Source organism: Engraulis encrasicolus, chromosome 19, assembly GCF_034702125.1.
Source record: "Engraulis encrasicolus isolate BLACKSEA-1 chromosome 19, IST_EnEncr_1.0, whole genome shotgun sequence".
Lineage (NCBI taxonomy): Eukaryota > Metazoa > Chordata > Actinopteri > Clupeiformes > Engraulidae > Engraulis > Engraulis encrasicolus.
The window spans coordinates 33,681,725-33,695,961 of NC_085875.1; the positions used below are offsets into that span (position 1 = coordinate 33,681,725).

At 42.2% G+C, this 14,237-nt stretch overlaps 1 long non-coding RNA gene across 1 annotated transcript; it reads left to right on the forward strand.

Moving 5' to 3' along the window:
* Window positions 1-5,884: 5,884 nt before the first annotated feature.
* On the forward strand, window positions 5,885-12,883 carry LOC134435296 (uncharacterized). Its single transcript, XR_010031995.1, has 8 exons — window positions 5,885-6,018; window positions 7,221-7,290; window positions 7,577-7,669; window positions 8,114-8,198; window positions 8,693-8,768; window positions 8,881-9,096; window positions 9,338-9,482; window positions 11,254-12,883. It is a non-coding gene; the product is annotated as an uncharacterized LOC134435296 (long non-coding RNA).
* The last annotated feature ends 1,354 nt before the right edge of the window (window positions 12,884-14,237 follow it).

Below are 14,237 nucleotides of genomic sequence, written 5' to 3' on the forward strand. Positions count from 1 at the left end.
TAGGTGGGCTGTGCAATTACGGCATAAGAAGATTTTGATATGCAGCGACTCTGTGGCAGCCATCAGGAGTCTTGGAAAGGGTACTTCCAAAGCGAGACAAGATCTGGTGTATGAGATCCTTTTTGCGCTCAGGGACTTGAGACTTAGATGTGATGTGAGTGTTTCATTTCTATGGGTCCCTGCCCATGTGGGTATTCAACTAAATGAAAAAGCTGATGAGTTGGCTAAGTCTGCTTCTCAACATGTCGAGATAGATGCTCCTTTATGTTTATCAAAATCAGAAGGTAAGAGTATTGTTTGGAAGGAGTCAGTGGTGAAATGGCAACTTCTTTGGGAGAATGAAGTAAAGGGCAGACACTTGTTCTCAATTGTCAGTAGTGTGTCAGATTCAGTTGCGGCTGTCAGCAGTGGGAGACGTAAGGATGATGTCATCATTTCTAGACTATTGATAGGACACACAAGTCTGAATGCTTCTTTATTTATTTTGGGGAAACATGTGAATGGGATGTGTGCTTGCCTACAGATGGAGACAGTACAACATGTTCTATTGTCCTGTGGACTTTATGATTGTCAGAGGCGAGCTTTGTTCAATTCTTTAAAGAAGTATGGCCTAAAGGACGTGACACTGAAAAGTGTGTTGACTTTGGGGATGGTTAAATGCAGACGGCATTTACTTAAATTCCTACGGGATACAGGCCTGTACTACAGGATTTAGGACATTTGGACTATTGGACATATAGGTGGCAGCAGTGCAACGTTTCGGATGCCAGCTGCCGTTAAAACCCATTGAAGAAGAAGAAGAAGAAGATCTCTGCTTTCCAGTTAAGCCGACTTTGAAGTGGCTGTCCGGCGTTTTCGTTATCAAACATTCTGTTTATTTTCTACCTGGTTATCCTCACCTTACCGCTGCTGGGATGGAATTTCCAACCGCTCAAACGCGTGGCACGCAATCGGTGCTTTCTTATAGCCTAATATTTTCCTCGCAAGGCTTCAATCAATTTGCTTGGCACGCCGCTCCCTGATTTCCTGACGCTCGTGGATTTGCTTTTGAACTAGCCTGCCTGTGGATGGATTTCCCCGAACTGGTGTAATTCGTGAGTAACCTCGCGGCTTTCCGTTCACTTATCCTGCGGACCAAAGGAACGTTTATCTCAGCGAATGACTATTTTTGCGGGGGAGTTGTCCAGGCAAGTCGCCTCTCATGCCTCATACTCGGCTTGTTGCACTGTCTCGGATATCAGTCTCGTCTGGCGCTGGTTGACTGATGGCCTACGTTTCGTTTGCTGTCATTTGGGATAATTCCATGAACTGATTGGAGTGACTTTTGGATCATTCGCTGGGGAAGGGCGGAATCGAAGTAACTGGGCCCGCGGTGCTCTCTCGTTGCGCCTCGCTCACTTAGCCCGGCATATCTGCTCAGCACATTGGTTTTTACGGAGGCGTTATGGGTACTGCGAGTCACCATTTACTTGGTCGTCGTCGGCCTCTCTGCTGCGGATGGACTGGTGATTCGCTTGCCAACATTATAGAGCATTTCATGAACCGGTTCGTGTGGCGTTTTTGGAACGTCACTGGGGGTAGGCCTTCAGATTTAAATGGGCTAATTATATCTCGAAGCGCCTCGCCCGCACGCATAACCCGACGTTAACCTTCTGTGTTTCGTGCTGCCTGTCACGACACCGGACGGAGGACATTGCAGAGCCATGTACTCGTAATCGTCAAACGTATTGTTACAAACGTACTTCCTATGTTCCGGAGCGATGTTGCAAGGACCTCAGCCTACGGGCCGTAGCACCGCCTACAGTTTTTCATTCATGTGGATTCCGGTCGTGCGTTCATCAGTTTGCACCCGCCTATTTTCAATGTTCCGCTCAGTAGCCTATGCCCACAACACAAGCTATTTTACGTTTTCGTTTGCATGGACTGGCCCATGTGGCGCAGGAGTGGCGGTCTCGTTGACTTTTTAGAGTTATGGCTTCGGTTCGTAGGCCTAGACTGCTGGCTCGCACATTAAGCTATGCGCGCTTGCCAATCATCACCTCATGTCATCGCACTGCCTGCAGTTTGTATTGATAGAAGTGTACCTTGCTTCCTCACTCCCGCTTCAAGCCATTCAGGGCTGGATTTAGTTAAAGGGACACTGTGATTTTAGTTGTTTATTTCCAGAATTCATGCTGCAAATTCACTAATGTTACTTTTTTCATGAATACTTGCCCCCACCATCAAATTCTAAGTATTTCTTATGACTGGAAAATTGCACTTTTCTTACATGAAAGGGGGGATCTTCTCCATGGTCCGCCATTTTTGAATTTCCCAAAATAGCATTTTTTTTTTTAGCTCAAAAAAAATAAAAAAAATAAAAAGACTTTACTTGGACCGTACTAGAAAATATTTTTTATTACATGGTAAACTTTCATGTAAGACCAAATTTGGCAATAGGCAGCTCAGTTTCAATGAGCAGCAAAGTTGCAGTACCTTTTTTGACCATTTCCTGCACAGTGTACCTTTTAAAGATCACGCGGGGCTTTCGGCCCGCGCCCGGTCGCCGAGCATCAAGGGACATAGTAGCCTGTCGCAATGCCTTGTCTATTTCGAGTTATCACAATGGGCTACATGTACACCGTCCAAATATAAGTAAATAAATGAGTGATATCCGTGGAAATGTAAATCGATGATGACAGTTAATAATCATAATTAAATTATACATGAAACTCGGCCCATGGAGTCCTGTCAGGGTTCTGATCACACCCCATTGATAGCCGTCCATGGGCTAACCCTCTCACTCTGTACACCACTCGTGCCCTTAGGCTTCATTGGAATCGTCAGGTCGCTCGGACTGTGATGTGTCGGATTGTGTTTGTTTTCTCATATCTGGTGATGGTGGTCTCTGCTGCTTTCCCGTACACTTTCACATACACGTGCATCTGCCGCTCCACGTAGGGCATACACTACGTAATGCACTGGGCATCGGCCCCAACGTCGGACTGGGCATCGGCCCCGGCGATGGACTGGGCATCGGCCCCGACGATGGACTGGGCATCGGCCCCGACGATGGACTGGGCAATCAGTGACGTGCAGTGAAGGGTATGGTAGGGTAGGCAGTAAATATAGAATATATATCTATTTATATATATATATATTAACGGTGGGTTCGGTCCTCCCCCAGAAAAAAATGTATTTCTTAGATGCAATTTCCTGCATTTTAACCAAATCTGGAGAGTAACTATCAGCTAAAAACTTTTACAAAAGACTAAAAACTTTGAACAAATAGTCCCCTTTCATGCAGATCTGAAATGTAACGTGTGTGTGTGTGTGTGTGTGTGTGTGTGTGTGTGGTGTGTGTGTGTGTGTGTGTGTGTGTGTGTGTGTGTGTGTGTGTGTGTGTGTGAGAGAGAGAGGGGGGCCTTATGCCACAAGGTATGGTTTGAATAGGCAAATAGGCCTATTCACATAAACATGCTGATATGGTCTTTAATGTGCAACAAATTAGTAGGCCTATGTTTCTCTAAATACTGTAAATATAAAGTAGGCTATAAGATGCCATCAGTGCTTAACCACCACAGCTCTAATAACTAAATAAGTAAATAGGCTACACTATTTAGACATTTGGACATTGTCAGTAGACCTAAATCTGAAACAATAAGTGAAAACATAATTTCAATTTCTTGAAAAGGCCAGCTACACTTATTTGTTTTGCCAAATTGCCAAATTAGCTCCAGGACCCATACTTTGTACACCTTTAAGGACCTGTAGGCCTACATTTTACAATAATAATTTAGAAAGCTACAACATTTTGGGGGGAAAGCTTTAAGTTTTGGCTTTAGCAGTTGATTTTGTTGCTCTTCTGTTTATTCTGTTGCAAATGCCAGGGCGTTTCACATGGATGGAGGGTGGCACAGTGTAGCCTACTTTTGAAGATAAAATGTCTAGTTCACCAACTGTGAATCACACCATAGCATGTGAGGGGGAAACGATTTACATTTAGCAATAAACCAACCTAGGTAACAGCTCCTGCCTCACTGCCGCGTTTTGTGCTGATAATCAAACACTCACAGACAAGAAGGAAAGTAGGCAAGGGGGCGGGTTGCTTGCAAACATGACCCGTGCATTCAGACAGTATCGAGTAAACCAACGAAACCACTTCTGAGACTCATTGTTGTGCGTGATAGTATTCTCAAACACTTCAGCTACGGTTGTGCAAGGTGTTTCAAATAAAGTCAATTTGTGAGTGCGGAAGCACTCCGAGAAACCATCCCCAGTCAATCGTCCTGTTCCACGTTGATCTCGACTCGCACACCGCGCACTTCAAAAGAACGCAGCTGCACTTGCTAACAGGCTCCACACAACTCACGCATTGCGTAGTCATCATCATAATACATTAGGGACTGTTCGTTATTTATTTTCGGGGTCACCGGAAGAAAATAGGGGAGGGTCACGTCATTTTTTTCATTGCTGAGGGGAGGGTCATCAATTTCTTTTAAGCTGGCTAGGGGAGGGTCATCCAAAAATGTTTGGCACATTTATTAGAAAAAAGCATTCCTACCTTGTTTGTATGCTTTGATGTAACATAGCCTCAGAAACGCTTCTCCATTTAGCTAAAATTGATCACAGATTCATACCCCGTTGTGTTCTGTTGTGTTGAAGAGCTATCATAAGTTATCATAAGCTAAATCAAATTATAAATGTATGAAATGCCCCCGCGTTCGTGAAGTAGACTACTATAGTTTTCAAGAGGGCGCCTACAATAACATCCAGTAAGCTAGCAGCAGCGTTGGTCAATCAACGTTTGTCAAAAAAATAAAAAATAAGGTAGAATAGGGCTATTTACTACTTCTCCATAGGGGAGGGTCATGCATTTTTTTGACGGCGTCGCGGGGAGGGTCATCAAAGTTTTGAAGCTCGTTAGGGGAGGGTCATGCAAAATTTGACGATCAAAGGTGGACATCTTCCGGCGACCCCAAAAATAAATAACGAACAGTCCCTTCCCACTAAACATTGGACGTCGTATAGACGTTGAAATTAGGTCTAAATTGCGTCCGTCGGTCCATGACCAGTTTTGGACCTTAGAATGACGTACAAACTAGGTCCTTTATTTGGACGTCTAATAATGACCCTATTTGTACGTCATTATGAAGTTCAAAATTCGGACGTCAGTCTAGGTCACTTTTTTGGACGTCAAAAACAGGTGAGGGAAATCGACATGATTGTTATTGTTGCTGTTGCTTTTTTTTGTGCTTTGTTTTTAAATAGGCCATAGTAGTTTTCCTAGTAGGCTATTTTTTCTGTTCACATCTGGTGGGGAAAGAGAGATACGTGCAATGCACCGTGGGACACACTACCTAAACAGATGTGTCAAAAAAAATAACACATTGGGATGTGTAGACAGCATTGACAGATTATGTGTCATTTTTGTGTAAGATTTCACAGAATGTGTGAAACCTGAAGTTAAGAGGTTCATTTCTGGGTCGTGCTAATACTAGGGTGACCAGACGTCCCGGTTTGACCGGGACAGTCCCGGTTTGGAGTTGTGTGTCCCAGGTCCCGAGCAAACCCTCTCGGGACACAAATATGTCCCGGTTTGGGCCACCCACTACATTTCGCCATGTCTATCAGGGTAAATATATGGAAAAGATTACATGTTTACCTGCCACAGTTAATGGCAGCCAGCGCTTGTATAGAAAGTCTGAAGGAGTCAGTTGCGATTTGTCATCCCTCCCTCTAAAATTGATCAGAATGCAGGAAATTGCATCTAAAAAAAATACAATTTTTCCTGGGGGAGGACCCCCAGACCCGCCGGCCTAATATTATCCTTCAGTCATGCACGAAGTGTCCCGGTTTCAGACTACAAAAATCTGGTCACCCTAGCTAATACTAATTCGCTACAAGTGAGAAACTAACGGCCGTTTGGCTGTCCAATCGCGTGACTGTGGACATTTGAAAGCAGACTTCCGCCCGCCTTTTCTACCGTTGGAAATGCAAGATGCGGCGACTTGACTTCAGACACCGAGAGAGGCTGGCGTAAGTAATTCGCTTTATTGGTATAATTTCGTAACAATTACGTGTGTTACCGTTAATGTGTGGTTAAAATGAAACCCTGCTTCACAAGTTTTGCTGTACGAACATTGGAACAGCCTCCGTGATCCTGTGAACATTAAGCTAGCCTACAATCAGATGTAGCTAGTTATTGATACTCAGTTAGCTATTGATCTTTAATGCTTGCACTATAAATTATATTTATTTTCTTTTAATGCACATGTGGACTAACTTAATGGTTAAAACGTGTTGTGTTGGGAAAATTAAAGGTTTGAAATGTGATATTGGATGGTTTGCTAACATTGGTTGCTAATAGGGTAACTGATAATTAGCTGGTGTGGAAGAAATCAGGCGGCACTTAACTGATGTGAAGTTTGAAAGCTATTTTCTGAGCATGAAAGAAAGTCTGACAGGATTTATGTAAGGATACTGAAACACCACGGATGGATTGACGTAGAGCTAGTACTGGTAGTGGGGCAAAAGTGGATGCTGCTAGTAACAGCAGGTATCGGAGGGGGCAAGACAAGGGCTAGCTAGCATAGAGGCGATTTTAAACTTCAGCGCTTCAAACGTAAGCAGTTCTGCGTCAAATCATGTAAATCAGACCATCCGCCAACCTCGTACATGATAAAGAATAGCACCAGTAAAAGCAAGCAGTATCTTACTGTTTTGTGTTGGCTCGATGAAAGGTGATACAAGCGAATTTCCGAATCACATTATGTCGGCTTGGTTGTAGTTGTTGTGGCCAGTCAATATACAAGCTTTGAACCGTAGTTCCATGTAAGTGTCGTGGTTTTCACCGTTTCAGTATGTAGTTGAATATGGTAGATCTGGGCAACTGGTCAACGCTGTCGTGTTTTGTCTCGGTAGACCTCGTATGACGGTGTGTTGGGAAAATACCGGCAGTTGTTTCAGATGGAGGGTGCGACGTGCCAGATGTACGCTGTTCGAGGGATAAAACGGCCACGCACGAGATTTTGTAGGCAATTGTAATTGGTGACGATACCATGACATTTGAAAAGAAGATTCAAAGTTTGAGTTTTAGGTGGCAGAGTAGAACAGCTGCGTGTGAAGTGTGGCGACTACCAAGGTATCAACACCAGTTATGGCTACAGGATTTTTTAAGTACCTTCAATGCACTGGGCACTAACGTGCTCTCCCCCCTCTCTCTCTTCTCTCTTAATCAGGGCCCAGGTCTTGTGGCCACATCTGTCCAAGCTCCTACTCTGATTGAACAGTTGGATGATCAGACTGATGGTAAGTGTGTGTGTGTGTGTGTGTGTGTGTGTGTGTGTGTGTGTGTGTGTGTGTGTGTGTGTGTGTTTCCATGTGTATCATATTGTCTATGTGATCATGTGTCTAATTGCCATCCACTTACAGGCCCTCTGCCTCCTTTCATTTGTTTTTTTTTAAGATTTTTTTTCTTATTGTTGTATTGTGTGCAATTATGATAAATATGTTACTGTGATATTGTTATAACACAGAGACTTTGGTAAATGTGACATTTAAGTACTGCTGTACAATTTTCTGCTCTCATTTTCAGATGAAAAGTGCTACACAGTTCTCACACATATTCTGACTCCGAAGCCGCTGCAGTGTAAAATCTGAGATGTCTTTTCTGGTTGATTTTGTACAGGTATTTTTCAAAGGATAGTTACTTTTAAAACGTCTTTTAATCTTTAAAAACACTTTCATGCAGAGCCTCTGTTAGGACCTCATTGCGATACAGAGTTATGACCTTGTCACCAAAATGTCAATGACCATATTTTAACCTGCTATTTAAGGCTGTCATAGCCATATTCTTATAACAATGCAGTTAAGTTCAAGAGAACTATAGTTTGGTGATATGGATCCCAAACGGAAGGGAACAGCAGCGGTTTGTAGTTGTAGAGAACTAATTAGCGCCAAGTGTTGTTAACCTGTTGTTTCTTGTTTACCTGTCACAGTAGCCCATAGCACTTTTGTCATAGAGAGCAACTTGGTCAGTAAATATGTGCCTGCTGTACAAAGTAGCAGTATTTGGATGAGTTACAGCTAACACGGACGGCAAACTTGAGACTGTATATTGTGTGGTTGACAGATTTCTGACAGCGATGGTGAGGGAAGCAGTGTACCGAACTCTCAGATGACTCTGACCAGATGACCAAACCCATGCAAAGCACAATGTGAGTGTACACACACACACACACACACACACACACACACACACACACACACACACAGACCACGAGTCAACATAGTAGCCCCTACAACAGGCATCACCAACGTTGTGCCCGCGGGCGCCAGGTAGCCCTCCAGGACCTTATGATGTGCCCACCAAGGATATTAGTAAACAGTGATGACTACAAGAATTTGGTCACAGTTAATGTTTTTCTTAATTTAAATATGAGATTATTTCTTTATAACCTATAGCAAGTGATCTTTCAATCATAGCGTGATTTGGGAATAAGGTCAAGACATCGGTAGAGGACTTTGAACAAACAAGTAGCTCTTGGGTAGCCCTCGGGTAGCCCTTGGTAGCCCTCGAGTAGCCCTCAGACCCAGAAAGGTTGGGGACCCCTGCCATACAATATTTTTCCAATTTATTGCTGTATGCTTACCATATCCATCATGTTGATGTGTGTTAATGCATCCTTGTGTGTGTATGTGTTGGTGTTAGGACTGTGCTGAGGCGTTCCGCCCCCCTCCCCCTCCACACCACTCAAGGCACGGCGGCGGCCCAACCGCAAACTAACGTGAGTACACAACACACACACACTTGTGTGCATGCCACGCACTGACACTTTCTCTACAGTGACTTTTCAACTTTCCTTACATTGTGTGTGTATGTGTGTGTGTGTGTGACAGGGAGATTAACATGAGGCTGGATGCGCTTGGCTCCCTGCTGCGTCCATCACCAGAGGGGCCGGGGTTGCTGCGGCAGCTAGCCAATTAAAGGAGGAGGATGAAGGAGAGGAGTCTGACGATGCAGACATCGCCATCGTATGCAGTCCACGCCCTCGCAGGAAAACCAGCCAATGAAAACGCTTGCAGCAGCATCAGCAGAACACACCGGCACGACTGGTAAACTTAAAGATACGCCACAGACCAGACATACACCAAATACAACTAGCACAGGTACACACACACACACACACACACACACACAGCAGTACATCTGTTTTGTATAGCGCTTTGCCTAGTCAAAGACTTTTTACAGGAAGTATTATAATTCTGTTTTATTGTTGGGGGAAGCCATGGAAAGTAGATAACCCTATACAGCTGATGTGTGTGTCAGTAATATTTATGTGTATGTGTGTTGCAGACAGAGCTTCTGAAGCATGCAGTGGAAGAGCTGTCAGTCAAGCTAAAGGTCCCATCCTCCAACCTGCTGCTGCTGCACGGAGAGGCGGAACTTAACACCTCACACACTATTGGCCAGCTAGGACTCTGCATCGCTGACATCTTTGGTAGGAATATGTGTGTGTGTTTGCGTTTGGGTGTGTTTGCGTGTGGGTCTGTGTTGGTGCAAGTCAGTCTTGGCTCCTTCCTGATATTATACTGTATAAGTTCATACGTATACCGCATTGCAAAATGAATTTCATATACAGTATATCACGAAAGTGAATACACCCCTCACAGTTTTTGCAGATTTTTGAGTATACATTTTCATAGGAAAGCATTACAAAAATTTCACTTTGACACAATGATTAGTGACCTTTTAACAACTTATTTAACCGCTTAAATTTCTTGTTCACTCAGAAAAAAGCAAAATACACCCATTAATGTTTGAACATGTACTCACAAAAGTGAGTGCACCCCAGATTAAAATCTGGTAGAGAAGGGGCTGTGTTGGCTCGAATCGTCTTGAAATGAAAAGGGAGGTCATCAGTGTGCGCTTCAACCTTTCTTTGCATTAAACTTTTACATTTTGAGTCTGCATCTGGCTTAAATAGATCGGTGTGAGATTTGAATGCAATCCTATGGAGAATATCATGATCTGCTTCAGTAGTCACAGTGCATGTTGACATGCATGTTTGTTTTAGGTGTATTTCAGATTGCCAATGTTGACAGCATTCATGCATCCCCAAACCATGTCAGTCCCACTACCATGCTTGGCTATTGAGAGGATTCACTTTTTTTGTAAAACTCACTTGTTTACCACCACACATGCTTGGTCTCAAGAGAGATGAACAGACCAAGGATATGGATCACTGGAACCATGTCGTGTGATCTGAAGAGACCCAGATTAACAATATACTTTAGATGGTGTCAAGCATGTGTGGTGGTAAACAAGTAAGTTTTACAAAAATGTGTATCCTATCAAAAGCCAAGCATGGTAGTGGGACTGACATGGTTTGGGAATGCATGGATGCTGTCAACATTGGTAATCTGAAATACACCTAAAAGAAACATGCATATCAACATGCACTGTGACTACTGAAGCAGATCATGATATTCTCCATAGGATTGCATTCAAATCTCACACCAATCTATTTAAGCCAGGTGCAGACTCAAAATGTAAAAGTTCAATGCAAAGAAAGGTTGAAACGCACACTGATGACCTCCCCTTTCATCCCTTTTCATTTTGTTTCATTTCGAGCCAACACAGCCCCTTTTCTACCGGATTTTAATCTTGGGTGTACTCACTTTTGTGAGTACATGTTCAAACATTAATGGCTGTATTTTGTTTTTTTCTGAGTGAACAAGAAATTTAAGCGGTTAAATATGTTGTTAAAAGGTCACTAATCATTGTGTCAAAGTGAAATTTCTCTAATGATTTCCTATGAAAATATATACTCACAAATTTGCAAAAACTGTGAGGGGTGTACTCACTTGCGTGATATACTGTAAGTTGAAAAAGTATGTTCTCAAAATATTTGAATGGCAAGAATTCACACATAGGTGATAGGACCTCTGGACAGCCATTTTCAATAATAAAATGCCAAAAAAAAAAAAAAAAGGTAGATACACCGTTTTGCAATAAACTCTTCATACGTATATATAAATAATGAAATGAAAAATGAATGAAATTAAATTCACTCAGTTTAATGAAGAGCTAAGAAGATGTCATGATATCAATGTATGTGTAGTTGATTCGGCTATACTGACTGGTATGCTTCATACCTTTCAATCAGTTAAGTAAAACTTGCTATTAAGTATTATTGATGATCTCTCTCTCTCTCTCTCTCTCTCTCTCTCTCTCTTTCTTCTTCTTCTTCTTCTTCTTCTTCTTCTCAGTCTGGAACCAACTTCACATCCCTCTTCACTGCACTACTGACACTGAGATGGAATCCACAACCCAATCACTAGTGGTCTGCATTGGGAACCTGAAGAGTCTGTCATAACCGCCAGGAATGACCGTGTGACCATTCCCGTTGCAGACGGCCTGACTTGCACAATTGACAAGCTGTTCAAGCTTTACTGGGTCTGCAACTTGTTATATCCAGCACAGCTCAGCTCTGTTTTCACCTTCTTTGAATATGTTTATGACGTTCCCATCTCAACCAACAAACGAACAAAGGCACTACAACTTCTCTCAAAGCTTCCCAGCAGCCCAGTGATCACTCAACATGTGTTTATGCCCAAAATGTAAATAGTTACTACAGACATCAAGAAAGTAGTTTGGCATCTTTGTCAAGTACACGCTTTGTCAGATGCACAGGATATGATGATAATTTGCAGCCAAGATGGCTGTTCAAGTGTACAAGGACTTACTATGTAGACACCACCTACGTAGACACCACCAGTCCACAACAACAGAAATGGGAGTATCTTTCAATGACTCTTTTGAATCCACTGACATTCAGACAGCCTATGCAGCTTCAAGTAACACCTGAAGAAAGAGCATTTTGTGTCCCTTCTCAAGGACCGATTCTCCATAATTTACCAGTTAATGGCAATTTATCTGTGTTCATGCTTGTTAGGATTATTACAGGGAATTATTTTGATTATCATTTTGGCAACACTTTATTTTATCATTACATCTATTAGCTCTAATACATACAGTGTTAATGCCTGTATGCTGTATAAGTAACTTGTAAGGCATGCACTAAGCAAAATCAAACATACGTTAGGCATGTATTCGCAAATGCCTTGTGCATGCACTATTTGGGATTTATTACCTAATATAACCTGATTTCGCTTAGTACATGCCTTACAAGTTACTTATACAGGCATTAACTCATTGATGCTGGATGTTGCGTTGTGCAACATTGGCCCTGGCGCCTGGAGTTTTGTATGGCATCAGCACCCTTTTCTGCAAGTGCTTTAGGCATCAATGGGTTAACATTGTATGTATTAGTGCTAAGCGATGTAATGTTAAAATAAAGTGTTACCATCATATTTTTAAAAAATATATATGTTGTAAAACTGGACGATTGTGAAATGATATGATGTGGCAGATGTAAGACCCATTGATGTAATGCAGAGTTTTCATTCAGATGAACTGTCTCTTAACCCAAGGTACAATGTCTTTTCTTCCAATATGTTGGAACCTATTTCATAAGAATGTTATTTTCAAGAATATTTAACACTACTTAGAATTTCAAGACTTTCGGGTTTTGTAATACACCGGTAATGTTGTTAAGAGATGATAGTGTAGGAGTCATAATCATCAATACTTCATGAAATTCGCAGTGGTGTTAATTATTCTTGAAAAAGATCACATTTGTTATCTCCCCCTCTTCTGAAAAGCCTAACAAAAAAGAATATGACAGTAAAGTTAATGTAATACAATTTTTTTTTTTTAATTGAATGTAAACACAACTCTACAAAAAAAAACGTTGCAGAGGTACGTAGTCAAGACTTTTGAAGATTGAACCTTGTAAACAAAAGTGTTTGCTAAATAAAAGTAAACCCCCCCCTGTCACTTTCCATGTGATAATTGTCTGTATATTTTGAAAACTAGAAGTTTCAAGGTTTTTAATGCTGTCACTTTTATGTTTGAATGACAACTACATAAATGAATGACAAAGAGATAATTTGAAGTCAAAAAGACGTCCACAAAAACGACGTCAATAAAACCACCTACAAAATGACGTCAAAAACAGGTCCCTATTTGGACTAGAGATGACCCTAATATGGACGTAGTACAGACGTCAAAATGGACGTCCATTAGACGTCCGAAAAAGACGTCGTCTGGAGTAACAGTCTGCACCTTCAGATGACCTAAATTATACGTCCAAAAATGACCTAAAAAAGACGTCCTTTAAACGTCATTTTGTTTACTGGGTTAGGGAAATGGAGTCATGTCGTACGCTCAAAAAACAATCTCGCGTCCATAATAACACACACACGGTCTATTCATGTCCACCACCGCACAACCAATCTTCAATGTCAACACCCTGACAAACGGTGACAACAAAAGGCACCACGAAAAAACTTGAGCATGTTCATGTTAAAAGGCTACCCGCAGCATAATAATTAGATGAATCTTACCTTAAAGCAGAATCACAAGTAGGCTGTGTTTTTCATGCAAGCTAGTTCCATTAAAAGCCCGGGGTGGTTGACATGATGAAGACATTTTGTCCCAGTGCAAACTACTTGAAGCTGCTACCCATCTGATGTTGAATATTTCCACAATGCAGCGATTGCAAACGGCTCAGCTGTCTGTCACTTGAACCGTCTTTCTTGCTACTTCTCGGCATTTTTTAAAATAATAAAGACAAAAAGCCAAAGACTGCCATGTTTTCTTTCCGATACGGCTAGAGATTTGAACAAGCCTTGCCTTGCTAGTTGTTGCTATCATAGCTGCCTGTAGGGCAGAAATTGGCTACTACCTGAATTGTAACAATTTTTCATTTTGGGCGCTGTGATTGGCTCACATACTCCCGCCACAGAGTAAAGGCTCTGCTTTTAGTCCCATTGACAAGCTATGTGACAACTTAATACGCATGCGCAAACTTTTACATTGACAGCATTGAAGGCAGGGTAGGCAGAGGAAAAGCGAGCCTTACCGGGCTGCCTGGCTGGCATTCGAAAGCTCTGCTTTCAGCCTGTCTCTGCTACCAGCCGGGACTGCGCGTTGCCACGGCAACCTGCCCAAGCCTGAGCGCTTTGCTTCGTGCGATTACTTAGGTTTTTGATCGTTGTCCTGTGTATACTGTACTTTAAACAGCTCATAATTTATGCTGAATCAATGTTATTGTTGTGTAGGCCTATGTGAACTCTGAAGAATATTTTTTTAAACACGTGTTAGTTTTTATATTTAAGACATTTATCCC